The following is a 22,292-nucleotide window of genomic DNA, read 5'->3' as shown; positions in this document are numbered from 1 at the left end:
GATCTTTCAACATTACAATATCACATTGATGACTCTTTATCAGTAGTGACAGACAAAAATTCAAATACAGAGATGAAGTGTAGTCCTATCTAAATCAAAACCTTGATATGCTTTTGAATTAACACCAACACAATTTATTGCGATATATGAAAATAACCCATTGTTTAAAAAATAATTACGACTGCGTTAAGTGGTCAAGGAGAAGAGAGCATTTTTTGCATAAGATTTTGAGCTGGAAATTATGTGCTCACGACTGTCATTTCAAATATCACCAAAGATGTATGTGAACCTGTAAAAGCTAGCTTATTTTAAATCTATTACTTCGTAATTCAAGATAATACCATAACATGTGTAGTTGGTTTCCACAGAAGTCTGGAACTTTTCTGTAAAAAATATTTTTAGATTGTACTTATTTTAATTTTCTATGCATGTGTGCTTTCCTGAATGTGTTTATGTACAGCATGTGCTTTTCCATTACTATCATAAGTCAAAAGAGGAAATCATATTCATTGCAGTTGGAATTAAAGATGTTCATGAGTATTAGGAACTGAATCGTCTCTAAGTGGTTTGACCTGCTGAGCCATTTCTGTTTCCCCTTTATTTCTTGAGGAGGCAGAACTTCAAATATGTTAATAATTATTTAGAAAAAAACATATTTTACAATAATTGTAACATTTGTATTCCCCAAATTCATTTTAGGCAACTCTACAATGTCATTTTTTTTTCTCGCTGAGAACTTCCATAATGATTAGTTTTTGTCACTGCAGCAGATAATGGCCTACATAAAGATGTTAAAACAGCACTGAAATATGGGGTACTAGAATACTGGTAATGTATTATGAAACCCTATGAGTATAGCTGTTAGAATACATAAAAGTTGAATGAAATGAAATGTGTGTGAGGAATTCAGGTTTGGAAAATTTCCCCATTCTTGAGATGTAACCTTGAAGTACCCTTTGACTTCATTTAATAAACTAAGTTTCTCATTGCAAAAATGATAATTGGGACAAATCTACTAAATAATTGAGCTATTAAATATTCTGTAATTCTAGAAGTAGGTGAGGGAATACTGAAAAAACACTCTAAAACATAATTTTGATGTTAAACTTAAAGCACTTCTTATGGTGAAGGATGGCAGCTTATGCTACATGCTTCTATATTCGAAAAATGTGACATGTGATGAATACTTTTATAATGACATTTAGCAATATGTCCTAAAACTTTATTACTGCCATCAACATAAGTTAAACCTATGTTATTCTTTCATATGTTCACCTTATTATTTCTCTGGATAAAATGATCATTTAATGAAATGTCACTTTACTATAAATTAAAGTCATGTTATCTAAATTAATAACTGTAGTGTGTATTTAAACTGTGTTAACTATCAAATGATCTAAGAATGAAGAATAGTCATATAGAAGCAAAACAAGAGAAACAGGAACATATTGTAACAAGAGCATATTATACGTTATCAGATAACATTTACAGAATGAAACCTGAATTGTCCAAGCATCTGCCTCAAGACTGTCATAGAATGCTGACCTGTAAGAAGACATGTTCTTCTTTGCTCTCAGTTGTACCCTGTCCATTTCCATGAAAGTATTATATTTTAAAATTCCAAAGCCCTTTCTGTTCCATCTAATTGCCTTCAATCAAAGATAGCTAGATCAGTCTTTATTCAGAAAGGAGGCAGAACTGAGTGCAGAACTGATAACTTATTAGGTGGAACTTAACCCATTTTCGTTATGAAATAGAGTGTGGCCGTGAGCAGGAATAGTGATGATAAATAGATGAGGGCTATATTCTAGGCCAAAAATGGGGACATGGAGGGGGGAGCGAGAGAAAGAGAGGGAGAGAGAGAAAGAGAGAGAGAGAGACAGAGAGAGAAAGAAAGAGAGACAGAGACAGAGAGACTGTTGGCTTTGTATGGACTCTTGAACCTCAAAGCCTAACCCAATATTGTAAATCCCATGACTACAGATCCATGTTGGTTTCACAATCCCACAACAGACCAAGACTCTTTATTCTTGCTGCCTAGAGATCAGTTTGTAGCTCTCAACTATTTCTCTAGCATCAAGCCTGACATGTCTCCTGACATTCTCTCCTTCATGATAATGAACAAAGTAAGAAATCCTATAAAATTGTAAGAAATCCTATAAAATCACAAATAAATAAATACATAAGTAAATAATTTATTTTATTTTATTTTATTTTTAATTTATTTATATATTTATTTACATTTCAAATGATTTCCCCTTTTCTGGATCCCCACTCCCCTTTATAATAGTTACCTTGGTCTCTAACACCAAAAGAAGAATGATGACTAACACAGAAGTTATTCAGTGGGCTGGAGTATTGTTTGCACAGGCCTGTCCTTACTATTTGTTGAAGGAATTTAGAAGATTTTAGGACTTTGGATCACAAAATTCATTGGAGACTTTAAGTATTTTCAGTTATCTCTCTTAGTAGGAGTGTAGAAGACAATGCTGAGGACAATTTAAATTTTTGGATGGCAGATAAAGAAGTTCCAGAAGTAAAACTAATATAACTAAGGAGTCTAAAACCCATGTTTTTTTGTATGTGAAACTTGGCATAGAATGTGTATATGTTGTGTTTTTGTTCTAAAAATTGCCTGAGGCTTAACTGAAGAGTTTTGGATGTAATGACATTGGCAAAAATTCAAACAGCCTAATACTGACCATGTTATATGGTTAATTTTGGTCAAACTTATCCAGAAAATGAAGAACAGAGTGAACAAAAAAAATGTATTAAGTAGCAAAGGAGTATCAGGAAATGTAACATTGGAACCAAGTCCAGTGTCAAAGGACATAAAAAAATTAAAGAAAAACCTAAGGCCAAATGGAATAAAGAGAACAGTAGACTCAGAGCACGTATCTGGCCAGTGGAGCTTCCTTGTAAAGGAAAGGAAAGAGATATTCAAGCAATGAAGGACACCATGAAAAACACAAATCTGATGCATAAATATATGTAAGAATTAGGTGAGCAAGTTCCAACCCTAGTAATCAGCCTAATTTGGCAGCCTTGGCCATGTTTTTCTGGCCTTAAATTCAAAAATATAAGAAAAGAGTTGTAGACACTTCCTCTATGTAAGGCTCAGAGTGTATCAGCAGTGTTCCTGCATGGTGGTCCAGTAAAGTAATTGTGTGGAGAATCTGTAAGTGTGAATCCCCATTGTGATGTATACCACAGAATGTTGGTAATACAAGGGTTGTGGAACAACTGCCCTGGAAAGATGCTTGTGAAAGTATTACAAGAAAGAAGTTTATCTTAGTCAGCCATACTGAAAAGAGTTGGATTTCTGAAGAATTCTTTGACTTCAGACATCGAGTTCAAGAATTTGGAGTTTGCCCTATTTTTGATCTTTCTTTGGTCCAATATTTCTTCACTATGCTCCCTTTCTTCTTTTGAAATGGTAATGGGTAGTAAGTGCTTTGCATATTAGAAATATGTGATTTGCTTTTGATGTTTTCTTTATAGCGTGTTATAGTTAAGAGATTTCCATGAGTTTCAGAAAAGACTTTGAACTGTGGAGTTTTAAACAGTGTTGGAAGTGAAAGACTATGGGGAATTATGAGGTTCAACATAAATAAAATTTGCATTATGATTTGGCTAAAAGTCTTTGGGGACAAGGGAGTACAGTGTGGTAGTTTGAATAAAAGTGACCCCCACAGGCACAAAAATTTGAAAGCTTAGTCATCAAGGATCAGGGAGTAGCATTATTTGAAAAGAAGGATTAGGTATGACATTGTGTAAGTAGGTATGACCTTTTTGGAGGATTTGGGTCACAACTGGTAAGCTCTGAGGTTTCAAAAGCCCATGACAGCCCCAGTCTCTCTTTCTGCCTGCTGTTTTTGGATTGAGATGCAGCTCACAACTATATCTTGATGTACATCTTGAGTGTCATTCCTGCCATGCCTGGCATGCTCCCTGCTATGATGGAGTATACCTCTGAAATGATAAGCAATTCCCAATTAGTTATTTGGTTTACAATAATTGACTTCATCAGGATGTTTCTTCAAAGCAATATAGCAATGACTATGTTGGACATGTGCCACAATGAAATGAATACACAGGATATCTAGTATTATATCTTGTATTCTCATTGTAGATTTGAATAAACCTTATTAGACATCTAAAATGCGTGAATGTAATTGATATCAACTTTTGTAAGTATTAAGTAGATTTAATGTTCTATACACACATAAGAGAGAAAGAGAAACAGAGACAGGCACAGAGAGACATAGTTAGGCAGAGATAAAATAAATTAGTAATTATGTGAGATTGTATTTGCTGATTATGTTAACTGTGAAAATATCATGATATAAAGATATCAAAACACAATATTGTTATGTATTGTTTTTTTTTTTCAAATTCAAATCTGCTCTTGAAGGAAGAGAAACAAAAGTATTCCAGGAAGATCCTTTCCATCTCAACCCAGTTAAGAAACACCCTCACAAGTGTGACCACTGGCTAAACTAGTCTTGAAAATTTCTCAGTAATTTTTCTTGTGTTAAGCCCATAATCCAAAACAACTATTATGAGAAGGTTAATAAGGTACAGTTGTCTCAAATAGTCCATCCTGTTCCTTGGCAAGGCAGTGTCATATCTTGATTTATTTTTATATGTTTAATTTAAACTTTCATTCTTTTTTATATCAAAGTTTTTAAATTGATAACACTATTTTATTTTACTAGTTTTTGATTGATGACACTATTATATCCTGAAAAATATAAGTGTCATCTGCATCATGGTGATTATTATCTGTCTAATTGGACTGAGGACCCACACCATTATTCGTGGGGGAATCCATGACTAATACTGGAAACTTAACAAACTACCTGGGGCTAATATAGTCTTAGATCTTAGAGGAGATAACAGTTCTGCCATTTTACTAAGCAAACATAACCACAATGGGATTTTAAATATTTATCTTTATAATCACTAATAAATATAGCTCTCACCCCTCATCAAAGAATCTATGTTTTGTAATAGATTAAGATTACTATAATAAGCCAATTTAAAAAATTTAAAAAAAATGACTGTGAGGTACCCCATGCAAGTTGGTACATCTATAACCCCTCCCCTCAAGAAAACACTGCAGAAGATTAGGAAAAAATATTTTGAGATTCAGGGTACCAATAATTAGCCTGCATGGCATGTGACCTAGCTTCAGCAAAGATTCTGAACCAGTGATACTTCAACACTATAACTACACAAAGAAGGCCTCAACAAGAACATCACCAAGAATATTAACTTGGAGAGGAAAGAGATCTAGTGTTGCTATGCTGGAAGAAAAATTGCAGATACTAAGGAGTGCAAATAGAGTTAGAATTAGTCTTTCCTAGAGATAAATTTCCCAATTCATTATCTGGTATGAGGTGGTTAGCCTTAAAAAACAATGTGCACATAAGTAAAACTAAAGAGACTGAAGAAGTCATTATTATATGTTTATGTGTACATATGTATGTGTGTGAATGATAGTAATTAAAGTAAAAGAGGCAAAACTTTGAACAGGAGCAAGGTCAGGGGACTATACAAGGCATTGGAGGGGAAAGATGGAAGACAGAAATAATGCAAATATATTCTACTTAAAATTAATTTTGATATAACATACACAATTATTATTATTTTTATTATTATTACTATTATTATTATGTGTATTGGTTGCATGAATAAATACATACTATTTGTATACCTGAGACTTGCAACAACCAGAAAAAAAAGCAGACCCTCTGTAACAAGAGTTACAAAAGGTGTAAACTCACATGCATTTGATCTGAACTTAACTGAGGTCCTCTGAACAGGCAAAACTTGGTTTTAATGACTGAGACGTCCCTCCAGTCTCGATATATCAGTCTTTTGATGTAATAAATGTTATTGTAATTGAATAAAAATTCATGTATATATATATACTATATGTACTAGATTACATTATCATGTATATAAATATATCAAAGGAATGACTGACACTGTAGTTATATTTGAGGATTTATGAATCCAGTTATATCATAATTTTAGATCTTAAAATATGCAGCAATGATGCCAGATAATAAGAACTAGTATAAATTAACCAAGATATATCTAAGTTACATGCATTTCATGAGGCATGATATGACTATTTCTAATGAAAATAATTTAGTAGTAAAAGCGAAAAAATTTACAGGTAAAAAGATATCTAAAAGCTAGATGAATTCTTTTGCAGTACACTAATAATAAGACATGCAGAAATAGGACATGCTTATAATCCCAGTACTGAGAGTTTGATGCCAGGAAGCCACTAGGTCAAGGACTAGCTGAATGTTATAATAAAAACCAGGTTTTTAAAAGTTAAGTGATCTTTTCATAAAAAGAAAAAAATGATAAAGAAAAGTAAAATGAAGTTGTTCAGGCAGGAAAAAAATGTTAGCAGGCTAATACAATGCAAAGAGAATCAGGGTTAACTACTCACAGTACACTTCGTTGTTTATAAATAAATTTAAAACCAGTGTACTGTTGAAAATGTTAACAATGATGATCATGAAGATGCTATGTTACTGTTAAATGTTGGATAAGTAGAAGAAGTACATTTCCCACCCCACTGATTCCTTAACTAACCATTGTTATACAATATTTATTTCTAGTTCTTGAAAGGCATGCAAAAGTGCCCCATGATCCATATGTGGTTAATGGAAATGAGAAGTAAACTAATGCTTTTAGACCAGATGTAGAGAAGCCTATTCATGTTGCTTTAAAAAATGGATTTTCAATATATTCTATAAAAATTCCTGTAAATGAGTATAATAATTTCTTGTTATCAATGAATTTATCACAATTAATCAAATAAATAACTGACATTTGAATGAGTTAATAATATCCCTCATGAGAAAATGAAATTTGAAGAGCCCTGACTTTGCAGGTGTTATTTGAAATTGAAATGTTTTAACCAGTTGCGATTGTGGTCTTGTGATTCCATCGTGGGAGGCCTAGTAAGTCTGAGTAAACTATTTTATTATTGCTGGTGAATGATGTGACATGACACAGGCATTATCCCAGAGATTCATCACACATCTCAGTATAACTGATCGTAAGGAGCAATGCACTGTGCCACAGCAAGAACCTCAAACTTCCCTTATGAAGCTGACGATAGTGATTTTCCAAAGGACTCTTGCTGTGAAAAATCATTGAAAATTTTTTCAGTTTTCTCACCTCTGTAGACATGTATGTCATTTGCTGATTCATTTTTATTCAGTTCGTTTAATGTGAAGATTTAGCAAAACCAGTGTTTTTGTCTGCTTGCTTTATCCTATAGAAATTCAACTTTGGTTTGAAACAGCTACTTCCCTATGTCATTTCCCATGTAAACTACATGAAATATATATATATATATATATATATATACACATATATATATATATACACACACACACATTTTGTGTATATATACATTTTGTGTATATATACATTTTGTTTATATGTACATTTTATATATATATATATATTTTGTATATATATATAAATTGTGTATGTATATATATATACATTTTGTGTATATATATATATATATATATATACACACACACACAGTTTTGTATCTGTATACATTTTGTGTATATATATACATTTTATATGTATATATACATTTTGTGTATATATATATTGTATGTATATATACATTTTGTATTTATATACATTTTGTGTGTTTGTATACATATATACATTTTTTGTATATATATACATTTTATATGTGTATATTTTGTATATATACATTATATATATGTATGTGTGTATATATATACATATTTTGTGTGTGTATATATATATATATATATATATATACACACAAAATGTGAGTGTGACATATGTGATATTTTGTAAAATATGAGCTAGAAACAAGATAATTAATTTGTAATTAAATAAATATACAAATTAACTAGAGGTTAAATACTGCATGCTGGATATACCACACATTATATAAATAATATGAATTATGTATATTTTATCATTTTAGTAATTTATTTGTGATATGAATACCCATATCTATATTGACACACAATCATAAATGATTTTCTCTCTCCTTCACTTGTGTATAATAGGTACAATTATTCTAAGAGTTTTATAGTCATATATACACAAATAATCCTAATATTTTATGTTCTATCTTCATATGATAATTTTACGAAATGAAAAATTCCAGCGTTTAGAACACATTGAAATGATTTCTTGAGTTTAAAGAATAAAATCATGTCATAATTTTATGTAACCATCGCCCAGTAATCCTTAAAATCAACCCATTAATCTTCATACATCTCTCAATGCAAAAAATTAATATGAAAAATTTCTCTATTTTTCTTTATACATACAAATAACTCAGAAATTTTTCACTTTAAAATAAGTATTCCTATTCAATAAAAATGTTTAGTTTATTCTGGTTGAAAGTACTAAAGTAGATATTTGGCAAGATATATAAAATATGTATAAACATATGATGTTTAATAAAACCAATAATTTTTATTAGAGAAAATAATATAATAAATTTATACAGAAAGTGTCTATTATTCCAATCCTGTTTGTACTGAAATTCACAACTGAAATTATTCATAGAGGATATACATAGATATATAGACAGAGAAATGTAGATGATATAAATATAGATATATACACTTACATATTATTTTATGTTTATTATTAAAAACAAACTATTTTCCTTTTATTTTTTATCTTGGGATTATAACATAATTGCAACACTTCTTTCTCTTTTTCCTTTCCTTCCTCCAAATTTTTTCATATATCCCAAATCTCTCCTTAAAATTCGTGAGCTTTGTTTGCTAATTGTTATACATACAAATAACTCAGAAAATATATGTACATATATCTACATGTGTAATCAAAACTTATCCTGCTCAGTCTGAATAAGTTTAATTGCATGTGTGTTTTTGGGATTGACCCATTGGCAGTAATCTACTAATATACATATTCCTCTTTCGGGAAGACTACCTCCCTTGCTCCCAGGATTACTCAGTTGCCTATAGGTCTATTAATTTTGTTTTTCCTTCCAATCACAACTAATTTGATTACTGAAGTGAAATATTTTTCATCATTTTCTCTTTATGAGTGCATTTCTTTTCTACCAAAAATAAAAAAATAATAAGCAAATAAACAAACACAAATATGTGTCATCATTTCCAAAAAGAAGGAAACCAGTTATTTCTATAACTGTAGTGTATCAGAAAAAATATCAAAAGTAATTACAAGCATATCCACTATAGAAAGTAAACTATCATTGCTGATTTAATGGCATATTATTACAGTGTTATTGCTCACAGAACTGAGTCTAAAATCAAACCTGGAGAACAAAACCAATATATAGAATATCCCTGTAGTAGTATCTTCTATCTCACAAGCATAACTTTTTCAACTTTCTGTCTTTCCAAATTTGCAAGACTTAGAAAGACTCTTAGCATTCTCTTTTTGTTCAGTAATATGGACTGCTATGCATCCACAAGACTATGTATACAGGTATATGTACAGAGTAGCCAATAAAGAATGATGGTCTGATACTGTGAATCCTAAACAGAAAGGCAACTATTGATGATAGAATAGCTGCAGTCAAATAACTCTTGCTTTAAAGAAATGGTGGTTAAACATGGGAAATGTCACAAAGACAAAAGGGAAGAAATAAAATCAATGACTGTTTCATTTCAAAAAGGAGTGAATTTTTAAAAATCTCTGACTGCCTGATCCTTTCTGCTGGAGCAGACTCGTGGCTGGTCTTCTCCAATGAAGTCACAATCTCCTGATACATCCTAGAGAACCCATTGCACTCAGAGAAGTTGGTAAGAACTCCTTCTACCTCCCACAAATCCAGAGTCCCAGAGCTACTGGTGGGGGCCCAGTAGATGTGTGACCAATCAAACACCAAAATCCCCATCCTCCTGAATACTACTCCCCTTCTGCTTCTTCTGCCCCTTTCACTCCCTGATCCTTTATTCTGGGGCAGACTCTTGGGCTGCTCTGCTCCAGTGAAGAGACCATCATCAGATCCATCCTAGATATCCCACTGAGATCTCACTGCACTCAGACATTTGAGAACCCTCTGCACTCAGAGCAGTTGACCAAACAATTTGAAGGCTTTCCAGGAGATCTACTGCAGCCAGGGCAACAGATCAGAACCCTCTCTGTCCCTGTGAAAAGCCCCCTGACAGAAGGCTCCACAGGTGGTCTGCTATAGCCTGGGCTACAGCCTTACAAGAAGAACTCAAGCAACCCAGGGTAAAAAGAGGCAAACTACAGAGAACCACCCAGACCAACAAACACCAGGGATAACCAGATGGTGAAAGGCAAGCACAAGACCATGAACAACTGGAGCCAATATACATGGTATCATCAGAAGCCAGTTCTCCCACCACAGCAAGCCCTGAATACAACAACAATCCTGAAAATCAGGAAGCTGACCTAAAATCCTATCTCATGAAGATAATAGAGTCCATTAAGGAAGATATCAATAACTCACTGAATGAAATATAGGAAAACACAGGTAATCAGGTGAAGGAATTGCATAAAGAAATCCAAGACTTAAAAGTGGAAGCAGAATCAGTAAAGAAAACAGAAATGGAGGCAAATCTCGAAATGAAAAACCTAGGAAAGAGGTCAGAAATTACAGATATACATATCTCCAACAGAATGAAAGAGATAGAAGAGAGAATCTCAGGTGTAGAAGATACTGTAGAAGAGATGGACAAAACAGTCAAAGAAAATGAAAAACGCAAAAAGTTTCTGACCCAAACCATCCGGGATATCCAGGACACAATGAGAAGACCAATCCTAAGGGTTATAGGTATAGAAGAGAGTGAGGATTCCCAAATTAAATTGCCATTAAATATCTTCAACAAAATTATACAAGAAAACTTCCCTATCCTGAGGAAAGAGATACCCATGAACATACAAGTCTACAGAACTCCAAAAAGGCTGGATCAGAACAGAAATCCCTCCCCCCACATAATAATCAAAACACCAAATGCACTAAACAGAGAAAGAATGTTAAAAGCACTAAGGGAAAAGTCAGGTAACATATAAAAGCTGAACTATCAGAATTATATCAGATTTCTCACTAGAAACTATGAAAGCTAGAAGATCCTAGACAGATATCATACGGACCCTAATAGAACAAAAATGCCAGCTCAGGTTACTCTACCCAACAAAACTCTAAGTTGCAATAGATAGAGAAAACAAGATATTCCATCACAAAACCAAATTTATACAATATCTTTCCACAAACCCATCTCTAAAAAGGAAAATTAGTGGAAAATACCAACATAAGGAGGGAAACTACATCCTAGAAAAAGCAATAGAGTAATCTTTCAACAAACCCAAGATAGTCACACAAGCAGAATTCCGCCCTTAACAACAAAATTAAAAGGTAGTAACAATCACATTTCCTTGATACCTCTTAACATCAATGTACTAAATTCCCAGATATAAAGACATAGACTTTTGGCAAAATGGCCATTTTAACTATATTGATCCTGCCGATCCATGAGCATGGGAGGTTTTCCCATTTTTTTAGGTCTTCTTCCATTTCCTTCTTCAGAGTCTTGAAGTTCTTGTCATACAGATCTTTCACATGTTTGGTAAGAGTCACCCCAAGATACTTTATACTGTTTGTGGCTATTGTGAAGGGGGTCATTTCCCTAATTTCTTTCTCAGCCTGCTTATCCTTTGAGTATAGGAAGGCCACTGATTTGCTTGAGTTGAATTTATAACCTGCTACTTTGCTGAAGTTGTTTATCAGCTGTAGGAGTTCTCTAGTGTAGTTTTTTGGGTCACTTAGGTAGACTATCATGTCATCTGCAAATAATGATAGTTTGACTTCTTCCTTTCCAATTTGTATCCCTTTGACCTCCTTATGTTGTCGAATTGCCTGAGCTAGTACATCAAGTACAATATTGAAAAGATAAGGAGAAAGGGGGCAGCCCTGTCTAGTCCCTGATTTTAGTGGGATTGCTTCAAGTTTCTCTCCATTTAGTTTGATGCTGGCTACCGGTTTGCTGTATATTGCTTTAACGATGTTTAGGTATGGGCCTTGAATTCCTGTTCTTTCCAAGACTTTAAGCATTAAACGATGCTGAATTTTGTAAAATGCTTTTTCAGTATCCAATGAAATGACCATGTGGTTTTTTTCTTTGAGTTTGTTTATGTAGTGGATTGCATTGATGTATTTCCGTATATTGAACCAACCCTGCATCCCTGGGATAAAGCCTACTTGATCATGGTGGATGATTGTTTTGATGTGTTCTTGGATTCGGTTGGCAAGAATTTTATTGAGTATTTTAGCATCGATGTTCATAAGGGAGATTGGTCTGAAGCTTTCTTTCTTTGTTGGATCTTTGTGTGGTTTTGGTATCAGCGTAATTGTGGATTTGTAGAAGGAATTAGGTAGGGTTCCTTCTGTTTCTATTTTGTGGAATAGTGTGAAGTGTATTGGTGTTAGGTCTTCTTTGAAGGTCTGATAGAATTCTGCACTGAAACCATCTGGTCATATGCTTTTTTTGGTTGGAAGACTTTCTATGACCCCTTCTATTTCTTTAGGGGTTATGGGACTGTTTAGATGATCTATTTGGTCCTGATTTAATTTTGGTATTTGGTATCAGTCTAGGAAATTGTCCACTTCCTCCAGATTCTCCAGTTGTGTGGAGTATAGGCTTTTGTAGTAGGATCTGATGATTTTTTGGATTTCCTCAGATTCTGTTATAATATCTCCCTTTTCATTTCTAAGTTTGTTAATTTGGATACTTTCTCTGTGCCCTTTGGTCAGTCTGGCTAAGGGTTTATCTATCTTGTTGATTTTCTCAAAGAACTAGCTCCTGGACTCGTTGATTCTTTGTATGGTTCTCTTTGTTTCCACTTGATTGATTTCAGCCCTGGGTTTGATGATTTCCTCTCTTCTACTCCTCCTGGGTGAAATAGCTTCTTTTTGTTCCAGAGCTTTCAGGTGCGTCATTAAGCTGCTGGTATATGCTCTCTCCATTTTCTTTTTGGAGGCACTCAGGGCTATGAGTTTTCCTCTTAGCACTGCTTTCATTGTGTCCCAAAGATTTTGGTATGTTGTGCCTTCATTTTTATTAAATTCTAAAAAATCACTGATTTCTTTCTTCATTTCTTCTTTGGCCAAGGTGTCATTGATATATACAGATTCAATGCAATATCCATCAAAATCCCAACTCAATTCTTCACAGTTAGAAAGAGCAATTCTCAAATTCATCTGGAATAACAAAAAACCCAGGATAGTTAAAACTATTCTCAGCAACAAAAGAAATTCTGGGGGAATCAGTATCCCTGACCTCAAGCAATACTACAGAGCAATAGTGTTAAAAACTGCATGGTATTGGTACAGTGACCAGCAGGCAGATCAATGGAACAGGATTGAAGATCCAGAAATGAACCCCCACACCTATGGCCACTTGATCCTCGACAAAGGGGCTGAAAACATCCAATGGGAAAAAAGATAGCCTTTTCAACAAATGGTGCTGGTTCAACTGCAGGTCAGCATGCAGAAGAATGCAAATTGATCCATCCTTGTCTCCTTGTACTAAGCTCAAATACAAATGAATCAAGGACCTCCACATAAAGCCAGACACTCTGAAGCTAATAGAAAAGAATCTGGGGAAGACCCTTGAGGACATCGGTATAGGGAGAAAGTTTCTGAACAGAACACCAATACCATATGCTCTAAGATCAAGAATTGACAAATGGGACCTCCTAAAATTTCAAAGTTTCTGTAAGGCAAAGGACACCATCAAAAGGACAAATTGGCAACCAACAAATTGGGAAATGATCTTCACCAATCCTACATCAGATAGAGGCTAATATCCAATATATATGAAGAACTCAAGAAGTTAGACTCCAGAACAACCCTATTAAAAATGGGGTACAGAGTTAAACAAAGAAGTCTCACCTGAAGAACTTCGGATGGCAGAGAAACACCTTAAAAAAATGCTCAACTTCATTAGTCATTAGGGAAATGCAAATCAAAACAACCCTGAGATTTCACCTTACACCAGTCAGAATGGCTAAGACTAAAAATTCAGGAGACAGCAGGTATTGGTGAGGATGTGGAGAAAGAGGAACACTCCTCCACTGCTGGTGGGGTTGCAAATTGGTACAACCACTCTGGAAATCAGTCTGGCGGTTCCTCTGAAAACTGGGCACCTCACTTCCAGAAGATCCTGCTATACCACTCCTGGGCATATACCCAGAGGATTCCCCACCATGTAATAAGGATACATGCTCTACTATATTTATAGCAGCCCTATTTATAATTGCCAGATGCTGAAAAGAACCCAGGTATCCCTCAACAGAAGAGTGGATGCAAAAAAATGTGGTATATCTACACAATGGAGTACTATTCAGCTCTTAGAAACAATGAATTCATGAAATTCTTAGGCAAATGGATGGAGCTAGAGAACATCATACTAAGTGAGGTAACCCAGACTCAAAAGGTGAATCATGGTATGCACTCACTAATAAGTGGATATTAAACTAGAAAACTGGAATACCCAAAACATAATCTACACATCAAATGAGGTACAAGAAGATAGGAAGAGAGGCCCCTTGTTCTGGAAAGACTCAGTGAAGCAGTATTCAGCAAAACCAGAATGGGAAAGTGGGAAGGGGTGGGTTGGAGAACAGGGGGAGAGAAGGGGGCTTATGGGACTTTCAGGGAGTGGGAGGGCTAGAAAAGGGGAAATCATTTGAAATGTAAATAAAAAATATATCTAATAACAGGTATTAGATAGATAGATAGATAGATAGATAGATAGATAGATAGCCTGCCTACTCATGTACATTCTATGTTTGCTGCTTTAGTCTCTTTGAGCTCAGACAGGGTAGATTTAAGAAGATAGTATACATATATACCAGTAGTGTTTGGTTTTACTCTATATCTCTGAAGCTATCTAGTCTCTAGTTCAAGGTTACCCAAGCAGTGTCAGGTATGGGTTTCCTCCTGTAGAGTCAGGCTGAGTCAACTCAATATTGAGTGATTACTGCAAAAATTTCTGTGCTACCACTGTTCTAGTATGTCTTTCAGGAAGGTCAATTTGTAGCTCAAAGATTTTGTCACTAGGTTGGTTTGAACGTTTACTTTTTGGCAGCATACAAAGTACCTTCAAGCATCAAAGAGACTATAATATAGGGATGAATATGTGTGTAAGCACCAGCTTACCTATTCTATGTGCAATAAATTATAGGTGTTGTCTCACTATGGCTTGCTAGTTTTCATGGAGAATTTTTTTTTAACTAGCATCAGACTGCATTATTTGGGCATTTCCATAGGACTTCTTTGGCCAACAGCTAAAATGAATGCAACAGATATGCAAGGGAGGAGGTCTCCTTCTGCCATGATTGGGAGGGCAAAGCCATGTGATGTCTCAGAAGGAGCTGGTGCCAGTGGCCACTTCTAGAGATGGGTGGTCAGGGATGTTTGGCAGAGTCTAGATGAAATTAGCCACTTAAGTTTAGGGCAGGTGTGAGGTACAGAACTAAGAGTAAGAGACCCATTTTCCAGGCAGGAGACAGCTGTGCCCAGCAATTGTGCCAAAGCAAATTGCAATGGAAAATTTTGTTTGTGCTTTTTAACCATGAATTCAAGGGTAGCTCAGAGGGGACTGGTAGAGCAATTACCTCCAGAGCTAAAGGCAGATAGCACATAAAGCTACAGACTTCAGATGGTGCCCTTAACTGGTGACAAGAAATGGCCAGTTGATGGGCACCTCACTTCCAGAAGATCCTGCTATACCACTCCTGGGCATATACCCAGAGGATTCCCCACCATGTAATAAGGATACATGCTCTACTATGTTCATAGCAGCCCTATTTATAATTGCCAGATGCTGGAAAGAACCCAGGTATCCCTCAACAGAAGAGTGGATGCAAAAAATGTAGTATATCTACACAATGGAGGACTATTCAGCCATTAGAAACAATGAATTCATGAAATTCTTAGGCAAATGGATGGAGCTAGAGAACATCAAACTAAGTGAGGTAACCCAGACTCAAAAGGTGAATCATGGTATGCACTCACTAATAAGTGGATATTAACCTAGAAAACTGGAATACCCAAAACATAACCCACACATCAAGTGAGGTACAAGAAGAAAGGAGGAGTGGCCCCTTGTTCTGGAAAGACTCAGTGAAGCAGTATTCGGCAAAACCAGAACGGGGAAGTGGGAAGGGATGGGTGGGAGGACAGGGGAAGAGAAAGGGGCTTATGGGACTTTTGGGGAGTGGGGGGCTAGAAAAGGGGAAATCATTTGAAATGTAAATAAAAAATTATAGCAAATAAAAAAAAAGGAATGGCCAGTTGAAATTTCATATCTCCTATTAATAGATGTACTCATTTGGAGCATAGTCACACATCACAGGATGTTTATACTGCATTAACTTTCCATACCACCCCAAATGTTCCACAATTCCATTCATCTATCACTTTGTGCACTTTCTTCTTCTATCCAATTTCTCCCAACATGTTATTTTCCAGCTCCCATGACCACCTGGCTATTTCTGCCCATGAAATGCATTCTATATCCCATTTCTAGGGTTATCCATGCATCTCAATGCTCACCCTTCCTTTTCATTTCATTTCTTTTCTTTTTCTCTTCTCTGCTCTTCTTTTTCTATTTTTCTTTTTTTACATAGTTCTTTTTAATTCTGTTCCAGTGAATATTTTTGTTACATTTTGATTTAAGATTGAGTGTATATGTGTTATCTGTGTTTGTGCAGGTGTTTGTGTGTGCATATGTTGTGTCTGATGTGTGTTGGGGAATATGTATGCTACACCATGTCTATGGGGATGAGAAAACTCATCTTAGAGTTCTTTTTCCCCTCCTAGCTTTATGTATGTCTTAAGGAACAAGCTTTCAAGAAGTTTACTTCCTGATAACTACCCCCCTCTTTACAAAAAATAACATTCTCAGGATTTTCCTTGATTTTGATATGAACCAAAAACAATCTAACAATTAAGTGTACTAATAATTTTTGGTACATGATTTTCAACTATAATAATTTAAACAATTTCTAATAAGTCTTCCTGAAATGACAAAATAACATTCTGAAGGCTTGTATATGCTTGCTTCATGGATTGGCACTATTAGGAAGTGTGGCATTGTTGTAATATATGTTTCACTGTGGGTGTGGCCTTTAATACCCACACCTTAGCTGCATTGAAGCCAGTCTTCTATCAGCTTTCACATGAAGGCGTAAAACTCTCGACTCAACCTGTAACATGCTTGCCTGGATGCTGTCATGCTCCCACCTGGATGATAATAGATTAAATTAAATCTCTGAAACTATAAACTAGCACAAATTAAATGTTATTTTTATTTTTGAAAGTTTTATACATATATAAAATATGGTTGATCAAATCTACCTCTCAATCAATCCCTCCACTAATATCTTCTTCCACCATCTATCAATTTTCCACTAAAATTTATGTGTGTTGGTTTTTTAATCACTTAGTCCAGTTATTGCTAACTCTATGAGAACAGACTTAGAGGCAGCTACAATAGGATATGGATCTTCTCAGCACCTCATTCTTGGAGAAATTTGACTCTCCCTTCACCTCCACCCATTAGTCACCAATAGCTCCTCAGCAAAAGGTAAGGCTTCATGAACCCTTCTCTCCTTAGAGATGAACATCCTGTAATTACATTCAATAGCTGTGGATGTCTGCATTCAACTATTGCCACCTACTATAACTTTTCTGATAAGTGCTGTAAGATGGTACAATTTTGTGTATGATGCTACAATATACTGAAGATATATTTTACATTGAATAGAATGAACTTCAGAGACAAAGTTAGTAAAATAATTTGAGGTCACTTAAGATTTTAGCCTTGCAACTTTGTTCAAACTGTCTACTTAACCCACACTTAAAATAAGAGTGTAAACAACTTTATTTGCTTGGAATTCCCATGTAATGGCCTTTTACTACTGAAACTAATGCATAATTGCAATCTTAAGTTACTTATTCTGCTACGCCTATGACCAAAAATAGTGCATGTTTATCATTTGCTAAAATAGAAAACAGATGATTAAAGGAATTTCATATACCATAAAGGGTAAAGCATGTTATCACTATACCAGCCAAGCTTTCTATGCTATTCAGTAAACACAGAAACAACTATTTTGCTCTAGGGAAAGACAAGTCACAGATATCTATACAACTGATAGATATCTAGATACGCATGGATAAACACTTAACTGAAATAGTAATAGATATAGCCTTCATGTAGGCATAGTTTCAAACAGGCAGGATATGGAAAACAGGGGGTTACTGGAGTCAACAATTTGTTATGTAGAATCACTCTTGGATAAATAAATCTTCAGAGGAAGTATTTTTATTTCTTTGCTTAATGTGGCACTGATATGTTATTGGTAATTCAGAGTTAATCACTAATGTATACAACCTGTGTATGTGTGTATGAGGCTCAGAAATTAAAGGATATTGTGCTCTTATGACCACATTGTAAAATAAATGTTTTTGTTATTCTCTCTATTGTAGATTGCTATAGATTTTTAGCTCAGTTAATGGTAAAAAGTTCCATCTTGTAGTGCATGTCTTAAATAGAAACAGAATATCGTTCATTATTCCCATAATATTTGCCACCATTTCCTCAGTAGGCAAGCTTTGCCAACTCCATATTTATTGCAAGTCTTACAGTTCCCAGCCGAGTCTGACATTATTTCCTTGTTTTCCACATCTGTATGTGTAGGACATTGCATCAATGTGAAATCTACCCAGCATGGAAGAAAAAGAAAGTGATACTATCTTTTATCTCCTCATATCTTTATTGCTATTTTCTTGCATATCTTTTGTTCATACCTTGAGGAAATATGTAAAATATTGCTCATTTTATAGCTCATTTTACATTATCTCAAATAATTTAATGATTATCCAAGAGTTAAAATTTAGCTTCATCATCATCATCATCATCATCATCATCATCATCATTAAAATATAAGAATACTTGCATTTTTTCTGATAATTTCTTATTCTCTTTCATTTTAGAACATTTTGCTATATTTAATTTTATATTGACACAAATGCTTGTGTTTCACTGCTTGCAAATTCCATTCAGTTGTCTTTTTACATGCTTTGGGGGAGCTTGCTATTATTTGTATTTATGTGCTAAGACTGTCCAGATTTTGGCTGCCTTCGTTGCTTTTCTTTACTTATTTTTGACATTGTGTTTGTTTTCTACATTCTTAATTTAGATGTTTTAATTAGTGTATGTGCATGTGTGTTTCTTTATATGTGGATAAATATATGCATGTGTGTATTTGTATGTGTGTGTGTTACATTAATTTGAAAAACTTTCTTTTGTTGGTTTTTCTTGTTATTGTCACATTTTATGGATTCTAATTAGGCCACTCTTGGACCATGTGGTATTGTCCAATTCATTTAAAAATAGCATGTAAGTTCTAGTCCTTTGATCTTTTTCTATGATTTTTATCACCAAAATTTTAAGTTCACTAACTCTTTCCTCATGTATATTTAGTTTAAAATGTTTTACTTTGACTCTTATGTTCATGCAAAATATCTTGCTTACATTCATCAATACCTCACTTCAAATCTCCTTTTTCCCTCATAACCCATCCCTCCCAACTTTATGTCTTCTTTTTTTCAATAATATCAGAATGAGTATAAGATTTCATGTAATTTAGTCTCATCCCCTTTTCCTGTACGACATTTATAATATTAACCATCATTATTGAAAATTGTTTGTCTGAAAAAATATATCCATGCCTGTGACAGTTCTCATTACATTTCTGATGACTATTTTGTTCCTTCACTGTGCATTTATTGTCTCTTTTTCTGAGCATGCTGATAATCTGTTGTAATCCAGGTGTGTTATACAGATGAGAAGATGAAGAAGGAAAAAGAAAGTTTAGATGGCTGTAACGCTGTGCATTCAATGAATATTGCAACTGAATGTTAAAAACTGGGAAAGTAAGTTTGATGTGTTCAAGGGAATGTAACAGACTACAAGTTCTCAATTTCAGATGTCTTTTCATTTTAATTACTTTCTCTTAGGTACACACACACACACACACACACACACACACACTGCTGCTGCTGCTATCCAGGAAGGCCATTAGCCACTGTATACTTGGGTCACACCCTCTCTATCTACGGTGTTGCCTATCTAGTGAATATGTGCTGGGACATGATTCTAGAATGTATATATTCCTTGGTCAATGTCTGAGTTTCTAAGAGCTCCCAGAAATCCATAATAGTTAACTCTGTTGGTAATCTTGTGGGGTTGCTCATACCTTTCAGGGCCTTCAATCCTTCCCCCAAATTTTCCTACCTTCATCCAATGTTTGACTGTGGTTATTTTATCTGTTTCAGACAGCTGTTGGAGAGAACCTAACTGAAGGCAGCTATGTTAGGCTCCTGTTTGTAAGCAAATAGATTACGGGCTGTGCTTCAAGTTTGCCCAGTTATATGTTGGGCATTCCTTCAGGCTCTGTTCTGTCACTGTCCCTACATTTCTCTCAAACAAGACAAATTTTGTGTTGAGAGTTTTGTGGGTGGCTGTGTGTCCATAGCTAACCTTTTGGATTCCAGCCTGGCTGCAGAAGATGACCTCATAGGTTCCATGTCTCCACTGTTTGAAATCTTGCCTATGGTCCCCCAAACTGACATCAGGGAAGACTCAAACTAAACACACACATATATATGGACACTTGAGTTTTGACAAAGAAGCCAAAACTATACAATGAAAACAGAGGAAGAATCTTCAGAAAATGATCCTGTTTTAACTGGATGTCTGCATGAGTAATATGCTGTTAAGAATGGTATCTAACAAGACATTAGTTTGTGTTAATACCAGCCCTGATCCAACTGCTGGCTTTGTTGGTGATGCAAATCTATTTTTTTTCTTTCTATGGAGCCAGTAAAACATGACTGTGTCCTTTAGAACCAGAAACATTTTATTTTTAAAGCTTAATTCACTTTATCATCTCTTTTAAGAAAATGTATTTCATTCTCAGTGAATAAAACCTGAAAACCTTGTCCCTCACAGTGTGGGAGAAGTAAATATGTAATTTTACTCTCTTTTACTCCAGATTCTTATTTCTTTACTTCTAACTGACTGCATCATTACTCTTATATGAAAACAGCATAATGAGACATTTTGGTATGGCACAGTTAATACTGTTTTCAGATATATGTGACACTAAAATTATTTTTATTATACTTGAAGATTCCTATAGGCTGTTGAGGAAATATTAGGATAAGCTCAGAATTCATTTAGTTTTAAATTTATATTGTCATTTATTTTTGCATTAAAACATATATATGTAATATATTTGATATGTTTTTTACCAGATATTTACCCCTTACAGATCTTATGAACTTCTCTGATCACCCAATATTGTATTTTCTTTATCTTTCAAAAACACAAAATAAAAATCAAAATAAAACAATAAGACAAAAACTAACAAAATAAAACCAAATTAAACAAAAAGCCAATATTATAACAATTCTACTCACTTTTTGTTGGCCAGCTACTCAAGGGAATTAGGTCTGCCATGGATGTAGTTATTACTTATACCCAATGATACTCCACTTAAAAAAATTTTATATTTTCTCTGCCAGTAAGTATCTGTTACAAACAGTTAGTTGAAACATTATGTCTAATTCTCAGTACTGGAATTTTTTCTGTTTGAACCTGGGCTGGACTTATAAATGTTGTCACAATCTCTGTGAAATCATGTGCACATTGGTCTGGTTGTGTGTAGAAGACAGTTTCATTAAAGTCATCTGTTAACTCTGGTTTATACAATCTTTTTCCCTTTCTTTTGCATATACCTTTAAGTCTTGAGGGGAGGGTTTATTTTAAGGAGATCCTATTAGGATGTAAGTGCTACAAAGTCAGTTATTCTCTATAGAGTATCTAGTTGTGAATTTCCATGTCTATTCTCATCTACTACAAGAAACTCTCTGATTAGGGATGAGTAAGGTACAAATCTATGAATACAGTAATGCATAAGTAGGAGTCATCTTATTGCTATGTTCCTGTAGCAGAATAATATTAAAATTTGCTCCTAAGTCCATGGCTTTAGTCCTATCTAGTGTCAGGTTGCTAGCCACTTCAGAAGGGTCAGATAAATTTCTGCCAAAGTCAATATCTCTCACACTACTTTTCATAAATGCAGTGCCAGACTTGTTTATCTACCACTAGGTTTATACCACCTTCATTTTCAATATATTTGCTATATTTTCATAT

The sequence above is a fragment of the Apodemus sylvaticus genome, chromosome 12, assembly GCF_947179515.1.
Source record: "Apodemus sylvaticus chromosome 12, mApoSyl1.1, whole genome shotgun sequence".
In the NCBI taxonomy this organism is placed as follows: domain Eukaryota; kingdom Metazoa; phylum Chordata; class Mammalia; order Rodentia; family Muridae; genus Apodemus; species Apodemus sylvaticus.
Note: the sequence above shows the minus strand (reverse complement) of the source record.